Genomic DNA, 23,351 nt, shown 5'->3' on the forward strand with positions numbered 1-23,351 from the left:
CCAGTTTCATTCTCTTGCAGGCAGTTGTCCAGTTTTACCAACACCAGTTGTTGAGGAGGCTGTTATTTCCTCATTGTATGCCCATGGCTCATTTATATATATATATTAAATGGCCATATATGTGTGGCTTTATATCTGGGCTCTCTATTCTGTTCCATGTGTCTGTTCTTGTGCCAGTACCAAATTGTCTTGATTTTTGTGTATTTGTAGTAGAGCTTGAAGTTGAAGAGACTAATCTGCCCAGCTTTATTCTTCTTTCACAGGATTGTTTAGGCTATTTGGGGTCTTTTGAAGTTCCATATGTATTTTAGAATTATTTGTTCCAGTTCATTGATGAATACTGTCAGTATTTTTGTAGGGATTGCATCGAATCTGTAGATTGTTTTATGCAGGATGGCCATTTTGACAATATTAATTCCTCCTACCCAAGGGCAAGGGATGAATTTCCATTTATTAGTGTCCTCTTTAATTTCTCTCAAGAGAGTCTTCTAATTTTCAGAGTAAAGTTCTTTTACCTGCTGGGTTACGTTTATTTCTATGTATTTCACTCTTATTTTATTCTTATTTTATTCTTTTTGATGCAAGTGTGAATTGTTTTTCTGATTTCTCTTTCTGCTAGTTGGTCATTATTGTATAGGAATGCAACAGATTTCTCTGCATTAAATTTGTATCCTGATAATTTTCTGAATTCAGATTTTGGTTCTGGTAGTTTGGGAGTGGAGTCTTTAGGGTTTTTATATACAATATCATGTCATGTACTAACCGTGATAGTTTTCAGACATCATTTTTATTTCTTTGTGATATCTGATTTCCATGGCCAGAACCTCCAGTACTATGTTGAATAAAAGTGGGGAGAGTGGGCATCCCTATCTTGTTTCCAATCTTCAAGGAAAAGCTTTCAGCTTTTCACTGTTAAGTATGGTGTTTGCTGTGGGTTTGTCATATATGGCCTTTATTATGTTGAGGTTTCTGCCCTTTGTGCCCATTTTGTTGAGAGTTTTTATCATGAATGTGTGTTGAATTTTGTCAAATGCTTTTTCATTTTCTATGGAGATGATCATGTGATTTCTGTCCTTATTTATTGATATGGTGGATGATGATGGATTTTTGAATGTTATACCTTCCTTGCATCCCTGGGATGAATCCCACTTGATTATGATGGATGATCCTCTTGATGTATTTTTGAATTCCGTTTGCTAATATTTTGTTGAGTATTTTTGCATCTATGTTCATCAGGGCTTTTGGTCTGTAGTTTTTTTGTGGTGTCTTTGCCTTGTTCTTGTAATAGAGTGATGCTGGCTTCATAGAATGAGTTTGGAAGTACTCTCTCCTCTTCTAATTTTTGGAAAACCTTAGGAGAATGGGTATTATGCCTTCTATAAATGTCTGATGAAATTCAGTGGTGAATCCATCAGGTCCAGGGACTTTGTTCTTGGGTATTTTTTTTATTACTGATTAAATTTCACTGCTGGTAGTTGGTCTCTTCAGATTTTCTGTTTCTTCCTGAGTCAATCTTGGAAGATTGTTACTAGAAAATTGTCCATTTCTTCTAGGTTATCCAGTTTGTTAGCAAATAATTTTTCATAGTATTCTCTAATAATTCTTTGTATTTAAGTGGTGTCCATGGTGATTTTTCCTTTCTTATTTCTGAATCTGTTTCTGTGTTTAGAATCTCTTTTTTTCTTGATAAGTCTGACTAAGGGTTTACTATTTTGTATTTTCTCAAAGAACAGGCTCTTGGTTTCATTAATTTTTCTATTGTTTAATTCATTTCAATATTATTTATTTCTTCTAATCTTTATTATGTGCCTTCTTCTACTGACTTTGGGCCTCATTGGTTCTCTTTTCCCAGTTTCAATAATTGTTCATTTAAACTGTTCATTTGGGATGGTTTTTCCTGCTTTAAATAGGCTGGGATTGCTATATACTTTTCTCTCAACAAAATGGGTATAGAGGGCAAGTACCTAAATATAATAAAGGCCATTTCCTCTGCCTTCACTGCATCTCACAGAAGTTGGTGTGCTGCACTGTTGTTTTCATTTGTCTCCATATATTGCTTGATTTCTGTTTTAATTTGTCATTGACTCACTGATTATTCAGGAGCATGTTGTTAAGGCTCCATGTGTTTGTGAGCCTTCTTGTTTTCTTTGTACAAGTTATTTCTTGTTTCATACCTTTGTGATATGAGAAGTTGGTTGGTAGAATTTCAATCTTTTTGAATTTACTGAGGCTCTTTTTGTGGGCTAGTATGTGGTCTATTCTGGAAAATGTTCCATGTGCACTTGAGAAGAAAGTGCAACCTGCTGCTTTTGGGTGGAGTGTTCTATAGTTGTTTGTTAGGTCCATCTGTTCTAATGTGCTGTTCAGTGCCTCTGTGTCCTTACTTGTTTTCTGTCTGGATGATCTGTCCTTTGGAGTGAGTGGTATGTTGAATTCTCCTAAAATGAATGCATTGCATTCTATTTCCCCATTTAAATCTGTTAGTATTTGTATTGCATATGTAGGTGCTCCTTTATTGGGTGAATAGGTATTTATAATGGTTATAGCCTCTTGTTGGACTGACTCCTTTATCATTATGTAATGAACTTCTGTGTTTCTTGTTACTTTCTTTGTTTTGAATTATATTTTCTCTGATACTTGTATTATCTACTTTGTGCACCTACTTTTTTCTCCCTATTTTTGCATGAAATAGCTTTTCCCATCCCTTCACTTACAGTCTGTGTGTGCCTTTGGATTTGAAGTGAGTCTCTTGTAGGCAGCATATAGATGGGTCTTGCTTTGTATCCATTCTGTAATATGTCTTTTGATTGGTGCATTCAGTCCATTTACATTTAGGGTGATAACTGATAGATATGTACTTATTGCCATTGCAGTAATTGGTCTACTTCCTTTGCTGTGGTTTTATTTTCTCTGCTGACAGCTATTTAGCCTTAGGCACACTTCCATCTAGAGCAGTCCCTTAGGATACACTGTAGAGATGGTTTGTGGGAGGCAACTTCCCTCAACTTTTGCTTATCTTGGAATTGTTTAATCCCTCATTCAAATTTAAATGATAACCTTTCTGGGTAGAGTATTCTTGATTTGAGGCCCTTCTGCTTTATTGCATTGAATATATCGTGCCACTCCCTTCTGACATGTAACATATCTGCTGAGAAGTCTGATGATAGCCTGATGGTTTTCCTTTATAGGTGCTCTTTTGTCTCTCTCTGGCTGCTTTTACTACTCTGTCCTTGTCCTTGATCTTTGCCATTTTAATTATGATATGTCTTTTTGTTGTCCTCCTTGGATCCCTTGTGTTGGGAGATCTGTGGACTTCTATGGTGGCAGGCCTTTCTTGACCAATAACTTCCTCCTTGACACAGAGACAGCTGCACAAGTAAATCAGGTGACTTCCCTGGCCCAATTCCAGCAAATCCTCCAGAAACTGGAATCAGCTCGAGAAGGGAATAAAGTCCTCATTTTGAGCCAGGAGACTTAATCTTAGTTAAGACAGTACTCTGTAGTGGTTCTTCTCTCACCCCCATTTGGGAAGGACTGCTTACAGTAATTCCCCTCACTCCCACTGCAGAATATGTGACAGGGCACAAGTCTCCAATCCATCACTCCTGATTGAATGCCTCGGTGTGTGAAAAACCAAGCTGTCCTCTGATCAAGGAGGACCCCCTGCCCCATTATTCCTGTATGTTTGTTGGAGATCCTTTTTAAGTGGCAGATGCCTAAGATAAGCACCTCATGACTCCAGAGTCCTGGGTCCTTTTTGGCATCACTGTGAGAATGGAACTTCTTGTTTTCCTATTGTTCAATGTGTTTGTGACTCCCTCCCAGTGGCCAGCAGTATCTCTGCCCCTTCTGGGTTTAAAGTACAAGCAATGGCTTTAAACCACACTTATTGCTATTATGGACACCCGCCTTATTGACTCCTCTCATGGCAGTGGTGTATGGTCTGATTCCAGCAGTTAACAAAATTGCTAATCTAATAACTGGATCTTCCCCCGCTGAGATCATTTTGTGGATGATACAGATCTCCTCGGTATTCTGATAACACTAAAAAAAATTGCTAATACCATAACACAATATTGGGGTTTTTCTTGTACAAACTACACCACCACCAAACACAATGGACCAGGTAGAGGCCCGTGTTCCCTTGATCCACAGTGGGTTACTCCATTACTAGCTAAGCGAGTAGGCAAGGTCCAGCACATTGCTGCAAAGCCAGTCTGTGCTTCTCTGATTCATGGGGCATGGGTCTTCTATTTCTATATCTCCACCTTTATGTATAATCATACCTTTCCTGAGTGGAAGCCACAATTCTGGTAGTATCCCACTGAAGAGGAAGAGAACTTTGATGCCTATAGCCTTCCTACACCACCATGCGAGATCCATGTTTGCAAGGTAAATCTCTGGCCTTTGGTTTTAGTGGAGCAATAATAAGTTTAATGCCAACAATCATTATGATAATGAGGTTTGGGCCATAGCCAACAATTCAATGGGGCAAGCGACTCTTGGCCCTGGAACTGAAACAAAGACAGTCCTCAACATCTCCTCTGACAACCCCGAGCCTTACCCTCCTTTTTATGTCATTCAGCTCATTTTTGGAAGCTTTCAGGATCAGGTTCCTCATACTCATAATGAATCCCTCACCGACTTCTCTCCCTTGTGTGCTCATAATTATTTCACAGGCTTAAAACCCTCAAGTTTTGACCCCTGAGGGCCATGGGTTTCCTCTATTTTGGCCAACTATAGTAGTCTCTCAACCTCAAACAAATGCTCTCAGCAACAAGGATGGGTCCCTGCAGTCTCACTGACTGGGACTGGACTATTTTCTTTGTGGAACAAATGTGTGCTTGGCACTGCTGAAGGAATGGAGAGAGTGTACAGCAATTGCAACTATACCTGACGTATTGACTCTTAACATACCTCCTTCCTAACCTCCAGGAAACTGCCTGTCCCAGGTCCTTTCCTGGATGTGTCACTATGGCACCAGCCTAGGAGCCAGGTGCCCCTGACCCCTGATTTCATTGGGCCATCCACAGATAGTGTAATATTAGAGATGAATGGCCTGGATACTTAATATTTCATGGCCTGTTTTGGTGTATACCCTGAGCTCGAAAGGAGCATAAGAAACATCTACCTAGTGAGGCAGGGCACCTGGAAAGTGATAGTAGGAGCCATAGAAACCCAGGAAAAAGCCTCAGACTACTCAGCTAAGGTGGTTCTTTGATTAGCAGAGCCTTGAATATGCTCACTGCTGAGGCCAGGGGCACCTGCGCTGTGCTCAGTGAGACCTGTTGTTTTTATGTTGTCACCTCAAGACAAGTAGAAGAGAATTTAGAGAGGATCAAGCAGCATATTGATCTCTTTAATGAGCTCACAGAAAGGAAAATGCAAGACTCCTGGGTGGGCCAGTTTCTCAAATCCATCATGGGTGGGTGCAGCCTTGCTTGGCACCGTTCATATCCCTTCCTGGAGTGATACCATTTGCTCTCATATTTGGACCATGTCTACTTAGTCTTCTAATTAAATCTGTCACATCTTTTTTAGAGTCCAGATGGTGATGCAGATGACCACACATGACAGTCATTCCACATACACCAAGTGTCACTAGATAGGCCACTCAGAGACTGAACCCAGACCGCTGTTCCCCAGGAGTCACCTATTGTCAGTAGGAAGCAGCCCAAGTGATCTTTCCCCTTCTGCCTAGTGACAGTGAGGGGTACCTCTTCTGAGGTGGGGTTGAGGCAGGTGGGACATAGGCAGATAAAACTCAAGGCACTGCTAAGGTAAAGTCACGGTCAAGGCTTCACAGTAAACAAGTAGCTTCATCCTGGACATCTGGGAAAATCAGCCAAAGAAAAAATGTATTTTTCTCTTCCCTTTCATCCCAGCTTGGCCATAGCAACAGGTCCCAGCAAGAACTCCCAGCCACCTGCATGCTTTCTGTGCTGATAAACCCCAGACAATGCAGCTCTAATGGCATCCCTTCTTGGGCCCTCCTGGTCAGTGGGAGTTTTACTCTTTCCTTTTTACTTTTCATTAAAAACTTTTCTGGTTGCTCCATACTCTAGTCTGCTGACTTCATACCTCATAGCTTCCAAGACACGATCCTGGGAAAGCAGCATCTTCACTGGTAACAACTTCACCTAACACATGTCATTTAAAAATAGTTTTTATGCAGGAAATCTAATGACTAGATCTACCTCTACTACTGTAGGGATACTTGCATTTGATAGGACCGATTATACCTGCTTTGTTTTGTTAATTGAAGATTCATGTGTAATACCATTTCTGATTTCAGTGTGTCTCATGTAATGGTTTAATAAAAATAATATACTTTGGACTATATTTGGGCTTGAATACATTTTCCTTAAGGAAATTTCCATTTTTAATATATTAAAGGAGATGTAAAGCATTTAGAAATCAAGCATGGTTATCTTATGTTTTCCTGTTGATCCTATTAGATACACCTCATGATGTTCACATAATTTTTATTATGATAGACTTTTTAATTTACCAAATAAATACTGAAAAATTATGTTTGCTTATTTTATTCTGAGAATATGACACATACTGCCTTACTCTAGAATGACAGTAACTCATGGAAGTAGAATCTGTTTTGACCAGAAGTTTAAGGTCCATATTAAGAAAATTGCTGAATTTCACAAGTTTGCTTCTGAGACAAATCAAACCCAGGCCAGCGCATTCCTGCATTCACTTTTTTTATTTCAGTAACATATTTTGTGATCATTTTTATCCAGCCTTGTTCAAATATAATTGACACATGTACATTTAAGGTATAAAATGGGATGATTTGATGTGTGTACATGTTACAAAATGATTGCCACATCTACCACTTCACATAATAACCGCATTTTTATTGCAATGAGATTTAAGATCTGCTCTTTAAGCAAGTTTCAAGATTACAATGCATAATTATTAATTGTATTTACATGCTGTATATTAGCTCTCCAGGATTTAGTCATCTTATAGCTATAAGATGGTACCTTTGACCACTTTCACTTACCTTCCACCCTTATTTCCAGCCCAGGAAAACAAGAATGTACTTCCACTTACTATAAATCATTTCATTTTTATTTATATTCCACACATAAGTGAGCTAATGTATTATTTTTTTCTGTGTGATTCATTTCACAAAAATATTTATACATGTCACAAATGACAAGATTGTTTTGGCTTTATATATAATCTTTCCTTTTTACTTTTTAATTGAATTATTGTTGACATACAATCTTATATTGGTTTTAAATATACACACAGTTCCACATATAATTATATCCTCACCCCATGACTGGAGTTATTACCTATCAACTTATAAAGATGTTGCAGAATCATTGACAATATTCTCCATGCTATACTACCACCCCTGTGTGCATATGTGTATATATATACATGCATATGCATATATATATATATAACAACTTGTTAGTCTATTCACATCTTGATAGACACTTTTGTTTGTGTGTCTCGCTGCTATAAATAGTGCTGCAATGGGCACAGAGGGCAGATAACTCTTTGACAAAGTGATTCCATTTCCTTCAGTTACCTACCCACGTAACCTGTCAAATAGGTCAGTTTTTAGTTGTTCCTAGCAGGCTTTTGAAGAAGGGTCACAAATATACTTGTCAATGTCAAACAGAGAGTTCTGTATTATAATTTGGGTTATAAATATTTGTATATCGTGTGCATAGAAAAGACACTGGTCATTACCACAGGGGAGGGTGATGAAGGGATTGTTGAATTACGGGAAGGAAGAAAAGTAGTGAGATTGTTTGACATCCTGATCTGGCTGATGGTGACATGACTATATCTATGCATATATATACATGTCAGAATTCCTTTAAATCTACCCCAGGATTTTACATTTTATTGTATGTACTGCACCACACACAAAAAAAGAAAAACAAATAAATAAATAAATGTCCAGAGAAGTTGATCAGAGCTAACCTGAACTTAAAGAAAGGTGAATTAATCATTTTACATAAAACAATGTGCATATAGAACATTAGTATTTTCACATCCAACTTTGCATAACCAGGAATAAATGCAGTGATTTAGTAAAAAATATAGGCAGGTGTTATTCTCCACATAATGGTAGCTTCATTCATTTAGTAAGCAGTGCAGAAGGATGGAAGAGTTGAAAAATGAAACAAGATCTGGCCCAAGGCAGTGGGGCCATCTGAGCATCTCCAGCTGTCAGGCTCAACCAGGGTTCACCCTTGTGGTTTGTGCAGCCACCTGATCTCTTTCAACAGTTACACAATAGACGAGTTAGGGAATTCCTGTAGGATGGTGCAGACATGGCCTCACTGTAATGTTGTACAAAACATAGATTGCTAAAAATGTGGATTTAATTACTGAGGCTAGTTGTGAGAGTATCTATGCTGTTGTAGGTACTACTAGGAACGGGGAAAATGTGTGAAATACACTTTAGAGAATGTACCCTGTTCTTAACAGTATTTATTTTACATTATTTCAAATGGACAAAGATGGATCATCAAGTACAAAACAAAATAAAAGGCAGGTGCATTGGTTAAATCACTCCTCAACTTTGCTCCATTGCAGTCTGATTCTATGGCACTTATTGTGGACACTTGTGGTTTTGCAATGAATCCTTCTGCAATGAAAGTGATGATGGAGATTTCTGGAACAGTTCCAAATGAACTGTAAGCCCTTTGCTCAAGAGTTCAGAATACTCAGTGCACCCTTATTTTTTTAGACTCGTTGTTCTGAAGAGAAAAAGCCAAATAACTCACCCTCCTCCATCTAATCCCACTAAATTTGGACTAAACTGTAAATGCGCTCCACCAATGACTAGAATATTCTTCCAGAAACATTGTTCTAACCACTTCCGTACTGCAAGTTTCAATGAAGGCTAATCAATCAACGATCAACTATGAATCATCATCCTGTCATTATTTTGCAACAACGTAAATTGTAAAACACTTCTCTGCCTCAGTGATGTCCATTATGAAGCATGCACCTCTGTTAGAATTTAAGAAATGTATTATTTCCCCAGCACTCTCAAATATACATAAAATATTTTCTGTAGTACTTTAATCAGAACCCTGTCCAGAGCTGCCTTCATATCCTTATTTCTCAGACTGTATATGATGGGGTTCATGACTGGAGGAAACACAGTATAAGAAACAGACAAAAGGAGGTCCAGGATGGTCTGAGAGGGGGAGGGCGGCTTCAAGTAGGCCAAGGCACCTGTGAAAGTGAACAATGCCACAACCACCAGATGAGGGATGCATGTGGACAGGGTTTTGGACCTTCCCTCCTTGGAGGAGATCTTCAAAACAGCAGAGAAGATGTTGAGATAGGAATATGAAATGGAGGTGAAACACATTATTGTCATAATTACACCTATTAATGACACTGAAGCTTCATCTATGTTCATTTTGGGGTCTGAGATCACCATAATCTGTGGGATATCACAGAAGAAATGGTGGATTTTATTGGAACTGAAATTTGTTGAAAATGTCGCTGAAGCGTGCATGGCTCCATAAACCAATGCACTGACATATGAAGCCACCACCATCCGCCCACAGGCCCCCTTGTTAATGATGATCTCATAGTGCAGCGGGCGGCAGATGGCCACGTAGCGGTCATAGGACATCACTGTGAGGATAAACAATTCAGCAGCAGCAAAACCTACAAAGAACAGCACCTGGAAAACACATCCAAGGAAGGATATTGTGTTCCTGTTCATCAGGGAGTTGAGAACAAATTTAGGAACAGTTACAGAAATGTAGCACAGGTCTATGAGTGACAGGTTCTTCAGGAAGAAGTACATGGGTGTGTGAAGCTGAGGATCCCATGTAATAAGCATGATGATGAGTCCATTTCCTAACAGGGTTGCCAGGTAGACCATGAGGAACAGGATGCCCTGTAGGGTTTGCATCCCCGGGTTTTCAGACAATCCCAGAAGAAACTCAGTGACTCCTTTGTAGTTGATCATCACATCCATGGTGTGTTCCCAAGTGTCACTGACGTAAATGAAGCACACATAAGTCACCAGGCAAGGGTGCCTCCATGTCCCAACTGCATAGAAAAACAGCAAACAAAAACTTATAAAACCGCCTTTGGAGTGAATTACCGGTAACAAAGGCTAATTCATCCTAAAATGTATATTAACATTTTTGTGCAACGCAATTTGGCTGTTTTTTAAATGACAGCAAATTGCATGTTTTTATGAAGGAAATGTGTGTCTCGCAAAATTATTGCAATATAAAACGTGACTCACTAGGAACCTGCTGTAATCAGGGTGCACTTCTCCATTATATTGCACTGTACTATTTTTTTTAAAGCTGCAAACTCAAAACTTGCTTTATGTTCCTTGGTACTTTCCCAGATCTGTGTTCTCTGAATATATTCATTTATTAATAGAAGATTGAAGTGTTTATAGCTTATGTTTCAAATATTATTATATTCACAAGTGAAACTGCATATATTAGGATTTTCCATAGAGGGCCACTCAGTTTGGTACTGTAATGGTAAATGAGACAAAAATATATACCCCCAACTGGAGGTGAAGAATAAACTACATGTATTCTTTCATAGGTCTGTAGCTCCATGTTATTCATTATAATATAGGGAACATAATGTGATAAAGATTTGTGGAAGGATAAAATGTACAGATATTATGTGCACATAGTAAGAAGTCAGTAACATAGTGCAAAATTTGTTACAATTTCATTGAGTGAAAATGCTGGCTTATGGACAGGTTTATACCACACAGTTGGTTTGTGGTCTATTGTGTTACAGAGTGATTTTAAGTCACACTGAAGTCCTGGTATTGTGGATATTGCATCTGCCAGCCACCTGCCAAAGAAATGAAACCTTGGGCACACTTTTCCACCTTAAGGACGCTCATCTGCAAAAAAAAAAAAAAAAAAAAAAAAAAGGAGTAAATAGAGGAGCAGGTGCTCATAGGGGACTTCGGTGCATTATGTCAGATCAAATGTAAAGACACTGGATTATTTCATTTATTCCTTGCAGTGTATCAAGGATTTTATTCTAGGAGAACACAAATGCAATGGCTTCATGCAATAAAACAATAGCAGGACTAGGATTTGCCCAAATCCTGGGCAAACTCTGTGCTGGCTTTGGAATATGCAGAATGAAATGAACAGAAATTATGTAACCTATTAAAATACTTCCAGCACATATTAAATGTTAAGGTAATAGGTATGGGTACTGTGCAATTTGATGGTGGCAAAAGGTAAATCACATAATTTACTGCCATTTCCTTTGATGGTGTGTATATACACTTGCACGTTTGTTTAAAATTGCTTAATTAGTACATTGTGATCGTCATGTTGACCAAAATAAAACTGAGAATTTCATTGTTTTTAAAGGATGATTTTTTTCACTGTATGTATGTAAACACATCTTTTTTAACCTTTCATAATGAAAGGACATTTAGCTTGTGTCAGTATTCTGCTTATCGTGAATAATGCAGCTGACCCTGGGAATGAAGGGAAGACATTTATAATAGAAATATTTCCCTAAAGGTACTTTCTTTCCCCAACCCACAGCATTGTATTTTATGTTCATCCACTTTTAATACACTAAATATTTTATTTATTTTCTATGACCACAAGTATAACAAAATATTTATTCATTGTTGTATTTTCAAAAACCAGACAGAACCAGCCAAAAAATAGCTGGGTCATAGATATTTGTTGAATTAAAACACATGAATGAATAGATTTAAGTACATCAACAGAGCTATTTTTATTTTCTAGAATCATATGGTTTAAATTTCTTTATTATCAATATTTAGCTCTAAGCTTGCTTTCTTGTTTTATACCTTTAAGTAGATATGTCATCATAGATGAATTTCTTATCATAATTTATGCAAAATGTATAAAATTACTGCATAATTTGATATCACATAACATAATTATTAGCTTTTGAATAGATTTTCTTTAGAGTTCACAATTAACTGTTTTCATTATCTGGGGTTTAGTACTGTGTTGAGATAAATTGGAACCTTCAAATGTACAAAATTCTAATTGATACTCTACGATGACAATGAACACTTGGCAGTGATCAGAATGGATAAAATGTGAGAAATATTTTTTCATTTCTATAGACAATGGCACATCACACTATGGGGAGTTTACTTACATGGTGGTTATGTGTCAGTCTGTGATGTGATGATGTTTTTTGAGAAGGTTCCTCTGTTTTTCCACAGCTTTGTCACATTCATTTGTGAATTTGAAGCTGTTGTTCTTTCTACTGGCTTCACATTCTCAGAAAATAATAGAAAAACATTGTATTTGAACCAACCTTGAAACAGAAAGGACAACAATCAATCACAAGAGGATGGAGACTCTCCGCAGATCTGAGCAGTGAGTGGCCTCCTGGAATAAGATATGAACTGAGTGACCTAACACGTCACGTCTTTTCAAGGCCTGGCCCAGCCAGGAGGGACGTGATTAGAGACCAGAGTCCAGAAGTGACCTGGAAGCTAAAGGAGTTCAGCATGTTGATTAAGCCCATGGGAAACAGACATTATAACGTTAAATTTGGTGCAATAATTGAAGTGGTACTGGTGGGAGGTGGGTGACTCAGAAAGGGGAGAAAGTAATGAAAACTTATTTTAAGTGACATCAAGGCAAAGACTCTCACAGGTTCAATCCATCCTTAGAGCAGAGATCAATGCAGAACTGCCCCATGGAAACTTCACTGAACTCATGGCTTCTGATAAGGCATTTTATGCATCACAAGCTAACAGCTGTAACTACCTGTGCTACAGTAGAGTTATTACTATTTTTAGGGGCACAACTTATGCCTTCGTTGAATGATTAAGTGAAGTTTTATATCTAATATCCTTTTCTGATTTCAATGTGTGTTGGGTAATATTTTAATAAAAATAATATACCTTGGAAATTAAATATAGCTGAACTTGAATTTATTCTCTGTAAGGAAATTTCTATTTTTAGTATACTTAAGAGACAGTGCAGTTAGATATGTAGGATGATTTTCATATGTTCTACTACTGATTTTTTTAATATAAAATTTTCTATTTGTTAACCATATTGGATAAACAACTCATGATTTTCATACAACTTTTATTATGACAGACATTTTAATTTATCCTATAAATAGTGGAAGATTATGTTTGCTTATTTGATTCCAGGAATGTGACACATGCCACCTTACTGTGGTATCATAGTACTTCATACAGGGAGAATATGTTTTCAACAGAAAGGTAAAGGTACAATTTAAGAAAATTTCCCATTTGCACAAGTTCACTCTGGAGATAAATCAAGCTCAGGCCCTCCTGAATTCACTGGTGTTGATTCAGGAACTCATTTTGTGACCATTTTTATCCAGCCATACTCAAATATAATGAATACATATACATTAAGGTGTTAAATGGGATGATTTGATGAGTGTACATGTTACAAAATGATTACCACATGTGAGCTACCACATACAGCACTGCACATTGGAACAGCATTTTTATTGTAATAAGAGGGTTTGAAATCTACTCTTTTAGCAAGTTGCAAGAACACAATGCATACGCATTAACTGTTGTCATGCACTGTATATTAGATCTCCAGGATTTAGTGAACTTATACCTGGAATTCAGTTCTTTGACCCCCTTCATCTAGCCTCACACTCCCATTTCCAGCCCTAGTATGCACATTGTATGCCTAGTTGCTATGAAACATTTTATTTTTATTTATAGTCCACATGCAAGTGAAAGAATATACTATTTATTTCTGTGTGTCTTATTTCACAAATCAGATTATCCCCCATGTTTACCCAAGATGTCACAAATCACAATATTTCCTTCTTTATGGCTGTATCATATTCCATGGTGTGTGGTATATATTACAATGTCTTAGAACATAAATATGTTGACAGAAACTTCTGCTGTTAGCATGTTTTGCTGGTATAAATAGTTCTGCAATGAGCACAGAGGGCAGATACCTCTTGGACACAGTGACTTTATTTCCTTCAGATATGTACCCACCTCCACTGTCAAACAGGTCAGTGCAGAGATGTTCACAGTGGGATTCTGAAGGAGAGTCACCAATATGTTTCTCAATTTCAACCAGAGAGATCTGCAGTATCATTTTGATTATGAATTTCAATCCATTACTTGGACAGAGAAGACACTGGTGGTTGCCACAGGTGAGGGTGGTGAGGGGACTGATAAGCTAAGGGAAGGTAAAAAGATTCTGCTATCACTTCACATCTTGACCTGGGGGATGGTAACCTGTGCATATCTGCATGTCTAAATTCATTTAACTCTAGTATTTGTGCATTTTATTGTATGTACCTCACAAAATGCAAAAACAAGTCAATAATTATGTATTCTGAACAGAGAAAGCCCATTTTTTTCAGAGCTAATGTATCTTAAAGAAAGATTAATTAATCATTTACATGAAACAATATGCACATAGAATGAGTATTTTCATATGCTACTTTGTATAAACAGGAATAAAAGCAGTGATTAGTAATAATGAGAGGCAGGTGTTATTCTCAATGTAAAGGTAGCTTTATTCACTTAGTAACTAGGACAGAAGGATTGGAGAGCTGAAATGGCCTGGCCCTGGCAGGGGGGTCATCTGAGTGTCTCTATCTCTCAGGCCCAACCAGGGGCTCACCCTTGTGGTTTGTGCAGCCACCTGATCTCTATCAAGAATTACAGAATAGACCAGTTAGGAAATTCCTGTAGGATGCTGCAGACATGGCCTCACTGCACTGTCATTCAAAACATATATTGCTGAATGTGGCTTTTATCACTGAAACTAGATGTGAGAGTTTCTATGTTGTTGTAGGTACTATTAGGAACAGGGAAAATGTGTGAAATGCACATGTTAGAGAATACATCCTGTTCTTAACAATTTTTATTTTCTGCAGACAGAGATGGTTCATCAACTACAAAATGAAACAATAGGCAGATGCATTGGTTAAGTCACTCCTCAACTTTGCTCCATTGCAGTCTGATTCTATGGCACTTATTGTGGGCACTGGGGGTTTTGCAGTGAATCCTTCTGCTATACTAATGAAAGTGATGATGGAGATTTCTGGAACAATTCAGAACGAACTAGAGGCCCTTTGCTCAAGAGTTCACACTACTCAGTGCACCCTTATTTTTTTAGACTCGTTATTCTGAAGAGAAAAAGCCAAATAACTCACCCTCCTCCTTCTAATCCCACTAAATTTGAACTAAACTGTAAATGGGCTCCACCAATGACTGGAATATTCTTCCAGAAACATTGTTCTAACCACTTCCGTACTGCAAGTTTCAATGAAGGCTAATCAATCAACGATCAACTATGAATCATCATCCTGTCATTATTTTGCATCAACGTAAATTGTAAAACACTTCTCTGCCTCAGTGATGTCCAATATGAAGCATGCACCTCTGTTAGAATTTAAGAAATGTATTATTTCCCCAGCACTCTCAAATATACATAAAATATTTTCTGTAGTACTTTAATCAGAACCCTGTCCAGAGCTGCCTTCATATCCTTATTTCTCAGGCTGTATATGATGGGGTTCATGACTGGAAGAACACAGTATAAGAAACAGACAAAAGGAGGTCCAGGATGGTCTTAGAGGGGTAGGGCGGCTTCAAGTAGGGCAAGGCACCTGTGAAAGTGAACAGCGCCACTACCACCAGATGAGGGATGCATGTGGACAGGGTTTTGGACCTTCCCTCCTTGGAGGAGATCTTCAGGAGAGCAAGAGAAGATGTTGACGTAGGAATATTAAATGGAAGTGAAGCACATTATTGTTATAATTACAGCTATTAATGACACTGAAGCTTCATCTATGTTCATTTTGGAATTTGAGATCAAAATAATCTGAGAGATATCACAGAAGAATTGATGGATTTTATTGGAGCTGAAATTTGTTGAAAACGTCCCTGAAGCGTGCATGTCTCCATAAACTAGTGCTCTGACATGTGAAGCCACCATCATCTGCCCACAGGCCCCCTTGTCCATGATGGTCTCATAGTGCAGTGGCTGGCAGACGGCCACATAGCGGTCATAGAATAACACTGTGAGGATGGCAATTTCAGCATCACCAAAACCTGCAAAGTACAGCACCTGGAAAACACACCCAAGAAAGGACATTGTGTTCCTGTTCACGAGGGAGTTGAAAAGAAATTTAGGAACAGTTACAGAAATGTAGCAGAGGTATATGAGTGACAGGTTCTTCAGGAAGAAATACATTGGTGTGTGAAGCTGAGGGTCTGACATAATGACAATGATTATGAGTCCATTTCCTAACAGGGCTGCTAGGTTAGCCACTAGGAACAGGACTCCAATAAGGTTTTGCCTCCTCGGGTCCTCAGAGAATCCCAGTAGGAGAAACTCAGTGACTCCTGTGAAGCTGATCATCACATCCATGGTGTGTTCCCAAGTGTCACTGCTGTAAATCAAGCGTACGTGAGCCACTGGGCAAAAGTGCTTCCACGTCACAACTACACAGAAAAAAAACGTCTTTGGAAGTGAAATTACATGTATCAAAGGCCAATGAATCCTAAAATGCATTTTAACCATTTGATGGAATGTAGTATTGCAGTTTTTACAGTGAGAGCCAAAAATAAATTTTTATGTAGGAGAAAGTGTCACTTACAAAATTAATGAAATATAAAAAGTGAATCAGTATGAATCTTCTGTAATCTGAGACAGGGAAAAACCTCTCTATTATTTTACCTAACTGTATAACATTTTATTTTGCTTTGCATTTTATTGTGCTTAAAAAATTAATTAAATGTCTTTAATGCACTTTTTCATTGGGAACATGACATTAAAACAATGCACCATTTTTCACAAAGATTTTCCTGTTGTCAGTCATCTAGGGTGCTTTCTGATATTTTTCCAACACATGTAACAGTATGAGTCAAGGATACCCATTATCATCATTTACTAGGTAATTTAACATTTTAGAATGACATGAAGAAGCCATAATCAGTAAAAGACAAAATCATCTCTCTTTTTTGGATAGATGATAATTGGAAACATATAAAATCAATGATAAATGATAAATATTGCATTAGAATGAATAAGAGAATCCAGCAATGTTGTTGGTTACAAGATCAGCATTTAAAAAATCAGTGGTATACCTGTATACCAACAAAGCCAGTTAGAATATTACATTTGTAAATTTAGTTTGAATCCAAATCCCAAGAGGCATTTTAGAGAACCTTCATAGATTATCCTAAAATTCACATGGAAGCATATGCTTCATTTTTTATTATCATGGACTTCCAATCAATGCTATCATATAATAGACGTTATCTTCAGTGTCTTGCTATTTTAGCCTAATGTTATTTATTTTATTAGATTCATCTTAATATATATGGATTTTTAAAAATTTGAAACTCAATACTTGCCCTCAGTTCCCTTCTTGCTTTTCCAGGGCTGCCTATATTCTCCAAATATATTCCTATATTAACAAAAGGTTGAAATATCCATAATTAGTATTTCAAATATTGATATCCAATAATGAAATAAAGGGTATATTAGGATTTTCCATAGAGGCTTACCAAGGGTGAGGATGGCAGCAGTGAAGGAGTCTGCCACCAATGGGCCTCTAGAGGTATTGATTAAACTATACATATTTCTTCACAGGGTCAGGCTCCATGGTATGTCTCTGTGACACTGAGAAGGTAATGTGATAAGCTACAAATATTTATTGACAGATACAATGTATTGAAATTATGTGCACTTAGTAAGAAATCAATCATATTTCATGCCATGAAAATGCTGGCATAAGGACTGGCTTATCCCACCAGGTGGGTGTGTCATTTACTGTGCCCCACACTGATTTTGATCTTTGGTGGAGACACAGATCCTGGCATTGTGGACATTGCCTGTGCCAGTCACTTTCCAAAGAAATGAAGCCTCGCATGGACCTTCCCACCTTATGGATCTTCATCTGCAAAATAAGAGTAAACAGGTATCAATAAGCTCTCTTGGAAAGTGAATCTGAGCCCATAATTTGTTTTGTATAAATTCCCTCATTACATTCCAATGGCTACAGTTTCCTCCACATCAGCTTAGGGAGTTTTATACTTTCATGGGGATTATGTGTCAGCCTACAATGCACTGAATGAAAATTGAGATGGTTGCTCTTTTTTTCTTATCACATACGAGTCACTTTTATATTTGGGTATGAATGCATTGTTCTATATAACTCCAACAATTCTGAAAAGATTAAAGCATACAGTTACATTTGTATACCAACCTCAGAATGGACACACAACTTCCTGTCACAGAGAACATGGGAAACAGTGGCAGATCTGAGCAGTGCATCACCTCCTGGCACACTGTGGATTCTGAGTCCAAGCAGCATCCTGACATTTCAATTCTTTTCAAGACCTGGAACTTCCAGGAGGGACAGAATTGGAGAGAATCCAGTGGCGATGCGGCTTAGAAACTAAGGGACTTCAGCATTTTGATTAAGCCCATGAGACCAGACAGGGTGCCTTACTCTTGTGTGCGGTTTGAGATGGTCTTGGTGTCAGGGAAGTGAGCTGAAAGGGGGTCAAAACAATGAAAAGTCCATGTAGAAAAGATCTGAAGTGACATCAAGGTAAAGTCTATTCCATACCCAAAAGTCATTAGAGCAGAAGAAATGCATAGCCTCCAATGGAAACTTCATCCAAGTATATATATGGAACCCTTAAGACTCAACAGCAAATCAAAAAGTTTAAAATGAGCATATATCTGAGTTGACATTTTTCAACAGAAGGCATACAAGGGGCCAATATTTTATGAGGAGGAGCTTAATAGCACTTACATTATGAAAATGCAAATCAAAACTACAATATTACCTCACAAATATTACATGGGCTATTACCAAATTTCAGAAGACTGTAAGGGTTTCTGTGGGTGTGGATAATAAGGACAGCTTGTACACTCTAGGTGGGAAGGTAAATTGGCACAGACACAAGTCAAAACAACATGATAGCCCCCCAAAATTAAAACTAGGACTACCATATGATCCAGCAAATCCTCCTCTGGACATGTACATGGCGGAAGTTAAATAGCTATCATGAAATTCAGAGGTACCTGAGTGTCGCTTCTGTGTTATTTCTCCCCCCCCCCCCCAAGGCATGGAAACCACTTTTAAGTGTGCATCACAGAGGAATGGATATGGTGGCCCATACAGTGGCCCATTATAGACACTCCAGATATACTGGAATGTCTATAATTTATGATTATTTTATTTTCCCCCTTCATTGACTATTTCTCATGTAGTGACTTTCTTAGTTTCTGTGAGGTTTTGACAAAGCCTGTATCCTTTGATAGCTGTACAACCCACCCCCTATTTTTTGTGGTTTCCATTTGTATGGAATATAGTTTTCCATCTCCTCACTTTAAGGCAATGTGTGTCTTTGGGCTACAGTGACTCTCTTGTAGGGAGCATGTATTTGGGCCTTTCTTTTTTAATCCATTCATCCACTCCAAGTCAACTAATATCTCTTTCCAGTTTGTAAATTATCACTATTCACATATTGTGTGAAAGTTAAAATTTTAAGTGTGTGAAAAGGAACATAAATATCCTACACATCAGGGGCAGAGCAAAGATGGAGGCATGAGTAGTTCAGTGGAAATCTCCTCCCCAAACATATATATTTATGAATATCCAATAAATACAACTATTCCTAAAAGAGACACCAGTGGATACAGTACAACAGTTAAGATACATCTACATCTGTGAGAACTCAACATCACATGAAGGGGGTAAGACACAAGCCATGGCCCAGCAGGGGCTGGGCATCCCCCACCCCAGAAACCGGTGGGAAGAAAGAAGTAGGAATGGAGAGGGAGTGAAAGCCAGGATTGCTAAACAACAAGCTCTAGAAATCCTCACCCAGAGTGCAGACACAAGGTGCACTGGGTGCTATATTAGAGAAATGGAAAAGCAAAACCTGTGGGCAGATCTCCATACCCAGAGCTCCTGAGACAAAAGAAAAGTGAGTGCTTTTTGCAAGTCTTAAAGAGACAGGTACCCCACAGCTGGACAAAGTCATCCTGGCACACTTAGCCAACAGCTGGGAAAACCAAGGAACCTTAGGTGCCCTAACCCCCTGGGTGGCCGCACAGCTCTGAAGCCCCTCATGGCACTAAGCAGCCAGCCAGTGGCTCCCTGAACTGTCACGGACCCTGAAACACCAGTCCAGTAGTGGGAGAGTGGCAGCACACACCAGAGGCGTCATCACCAGAGGGGAACGGGAGTGGCCCATGTGAGCCCGCCATGGCGGTGATCGTGTGGCCCAGGAGTGGCCTATGTGCACCAGCAGTGGTGTCGAAAGAACAGCCCAGGAGGAGCTGCACTCCCCACAGATGACCAGAATCCCAGCCCAACATATAGTTGCCCGGGCCAGAACCAAAGGCCGGTGCTGGCACACAGCTGCCCAGCAGGGGTGCTGGTATCATGGAGGAGAACACCCGGTGTGCCTGCCAGTCCCCATATGCACTGTGCTGCTCTGACAGACACCCCGCACACAGCAGCTTAGAGGATTAACCTGTTGGCTGCTCCAGGCAGTGGAGAAGGGCAAGGCATCCAGAAAGTAGGAAAGAACTTTCTTCTCACAGCTGACACACCTGAAACCTGCCTACAGCAACTGCTATCACCATGAAAAGGCAGAAAAATTTAGTCCAGCTCAAAATAGTCCAGAAAAATCCTGAGAGAGGATCTGCAGAGATAGACCTAACCAGTATCCCTGAAAAATAATTCAAAATAAAAATCATAAACATGCAGATGGAATGGCAGATAAATATGCAAGAGCTAAAGGAGCAAGTACAGAAGGAGACGACAGAAACAAAACAATCTCTGGAAGGACATAAAAGCAGAATGGATGGGATGCAAGGGGCCATTAGTGGCTTAGAAACCAGAGAACAGGAGCGCATAGAAGCAGATGCAGAGAGAGATAAAAGGATCTCCAGAAATGAAACAATATTAAGAGAACTGTGTGAAAAATCTATAAGGAAAAATATATACATTATAAGCATACCAGAAGAAGAAGAGGGAGAAAAAGGGATGGAAGGAGTCTTTGAATAATTGCTGAAAACGTCCCCAAACTGGGGGAGGAAATAGTTGCTCAGACTACGGAAGCACACAGAACTCCCAACAGAAGGGACCCAAAAGGACAACACCAAGACACATAATAATTAAAAAGGCAAAGATCAAGGACAAGAACAGAGTAATAAAAGCAGCATGAGAGTGAAAAAAGGTCACCTACAAAGGAAAACTCATCAGGCTATGATCAGACTTCTCAACAGAAACCATATAGGTCAGAAGAGAATGGCATGATATATTTAATGCAATGGAACAGAAGGGCCTTGAACCAAGGATACTGTATCCAGCACGATTATCAATTTAATATCAAGTAGGGATTAAACAATTCCCAAACAAGCAAAAGTTGAGGGAATTTGCCTCCCACAAACCACCTGTACAGGGTATTTTAGAAGGACTGCTCTAGATGAGAGCACTCCTAAACAGAGCACAGAACAAAACACACAATATATGAAGAAAGGAGGAGGAGGAATAAGAAGGGAGAGAAATAAAGAATCATCAGACTGTGTTTATAATAGCTCAATAAGAGAGTTAAGTTAGACAGTAAGGTAGTAAAGAAGCTAACTTTGAACCTTTGGTAACCACAAACTTAAACCCTGCAATGGCAATAAGTACATATCTTTCAATAATCACCCTAAATGTAAATGGACTGAATGAACCAGCCAAAAGACACAGAGTAATAGAATGGATAAAAAAGCAAGATGCATCTATATGCTGCTTACAAGAGACTCACATCAAACCCAAAGACATGCACAGATTAAAAGTCAAGGGATGGAAAAAGATATTTCATGCAAACAACAGGGAGAAAAAAGCAGGTGTTGTAGTACTAGTATCAGACAAAATGGACTTCAAAACAAAGAAAGAGACAAGAGATAAAGAAGGACATCACATAATGATAAAGGGCTCAGTCCAAGAAGAGGATATAACCATTATAAACATATATGCACCCAATACAGGAGCACCAACATATGTGAAACAAATACTAACAGAATTGAAGGAGGAAATGGAATGCAATGTATTCATTTCAGGAGAATTCAACACATGACTCACACTCCAAAGGACAGATCCACCAGATAGAAAATAGATAAGGACACAGAGGCATTGAACAACACACTAGAACTGATGGACCTAATAGACAACTATAGAACTCTTCATCCAAAAGTAACAGGATACACATACTTCTCAAGTGCATGTCGAACATTCTCCAGAATAGACCACATACTAGGCCACAAAAAGAGCCTCAGTAAATTCCAAAAGATTGAAATTCTATCAACCAACTTTTCAGACCACAAAGGTATAAAACTAGAAATAAATTGTACAAAGAAAGCAAAAAGGATCACAACCACATTTAACAACATGCTCCTAAATAATCAATGGATTAACAAGCAAATTAAAATGGATATCCAGCTATATATGGAAACAAATCACAACAAAAACACAAAACCCCAACTTTTGTGGGACATCGCGAAAGCAGTCCTAAGAGGAAAGTATATAGCAATCCAGGCATATTAAAAGAAGGAAGAACAATCCCAAATGAATAGTCAAATATCACAATTATGTAATTGGAAAAAGGAAATCAAGTGAGAAATAAGGTCAGCAGAAGGAGGGACATAATAAAGATCAGAGAAAAAATAAACAAAAGAGAGAAGAATAAAGTAATAGAAAAAAATAAATGAAACCAAGAGCTGGTTCTTCGAGAAAATAAACAAAATAGATATGCCTCTAGCCAGACTTATTAAGAGAAAAAGAGTCCTCACACATCAACAGAATCAGAAACGAGAAAGGAAAAATCATGACGGACCCCACAGCAATACAAAGAATTATTAGAGATTACTATGAAAACCTGTATGCTAATACACTGAAAAACCTAGAAGAAATGGACAACTTCCTACAAAAATACAACTTTCCGAAACTGACCCAGAAAGAAATAAAAAATCTAAACATACCACTTACCAGCAACAAATTGAAGCAGTAATCAAAAAACTACCCAAGAAAAAAATCCCTGGGCCAGATGGATTTACCTCAGAATTTTATCAGACAGACAGAGAAGACATAATACCCATTCTTCTTAAAGTTTTCCATAAAATAGAAGAGGAGGGAATACTCCCAAACTCATTCTATGAAGCCAACATCACACTAATACCAAAACCAGGCAAAGACCCCACCAAAATAGAAAACTACAGACCAATATCCCTGATGAACATAGATGCAAAAATACTCAACAAAATATTAACAAACCAAATTCAAAGATGCATCAAATGGATCAT

Source organism: Manis javanica, chromosome 14, assembly GCF_040802235.1.
Source record: "Manis javanica isolate MJ-LG chromosome 14, MJ_LKY, whole genome shotgun sequence".
Lineage (NCBI taxonomy): Eukaryota > Metazoa > Chordata > Mammalia > Pholidota > Manidae > Manis > Manis javanica.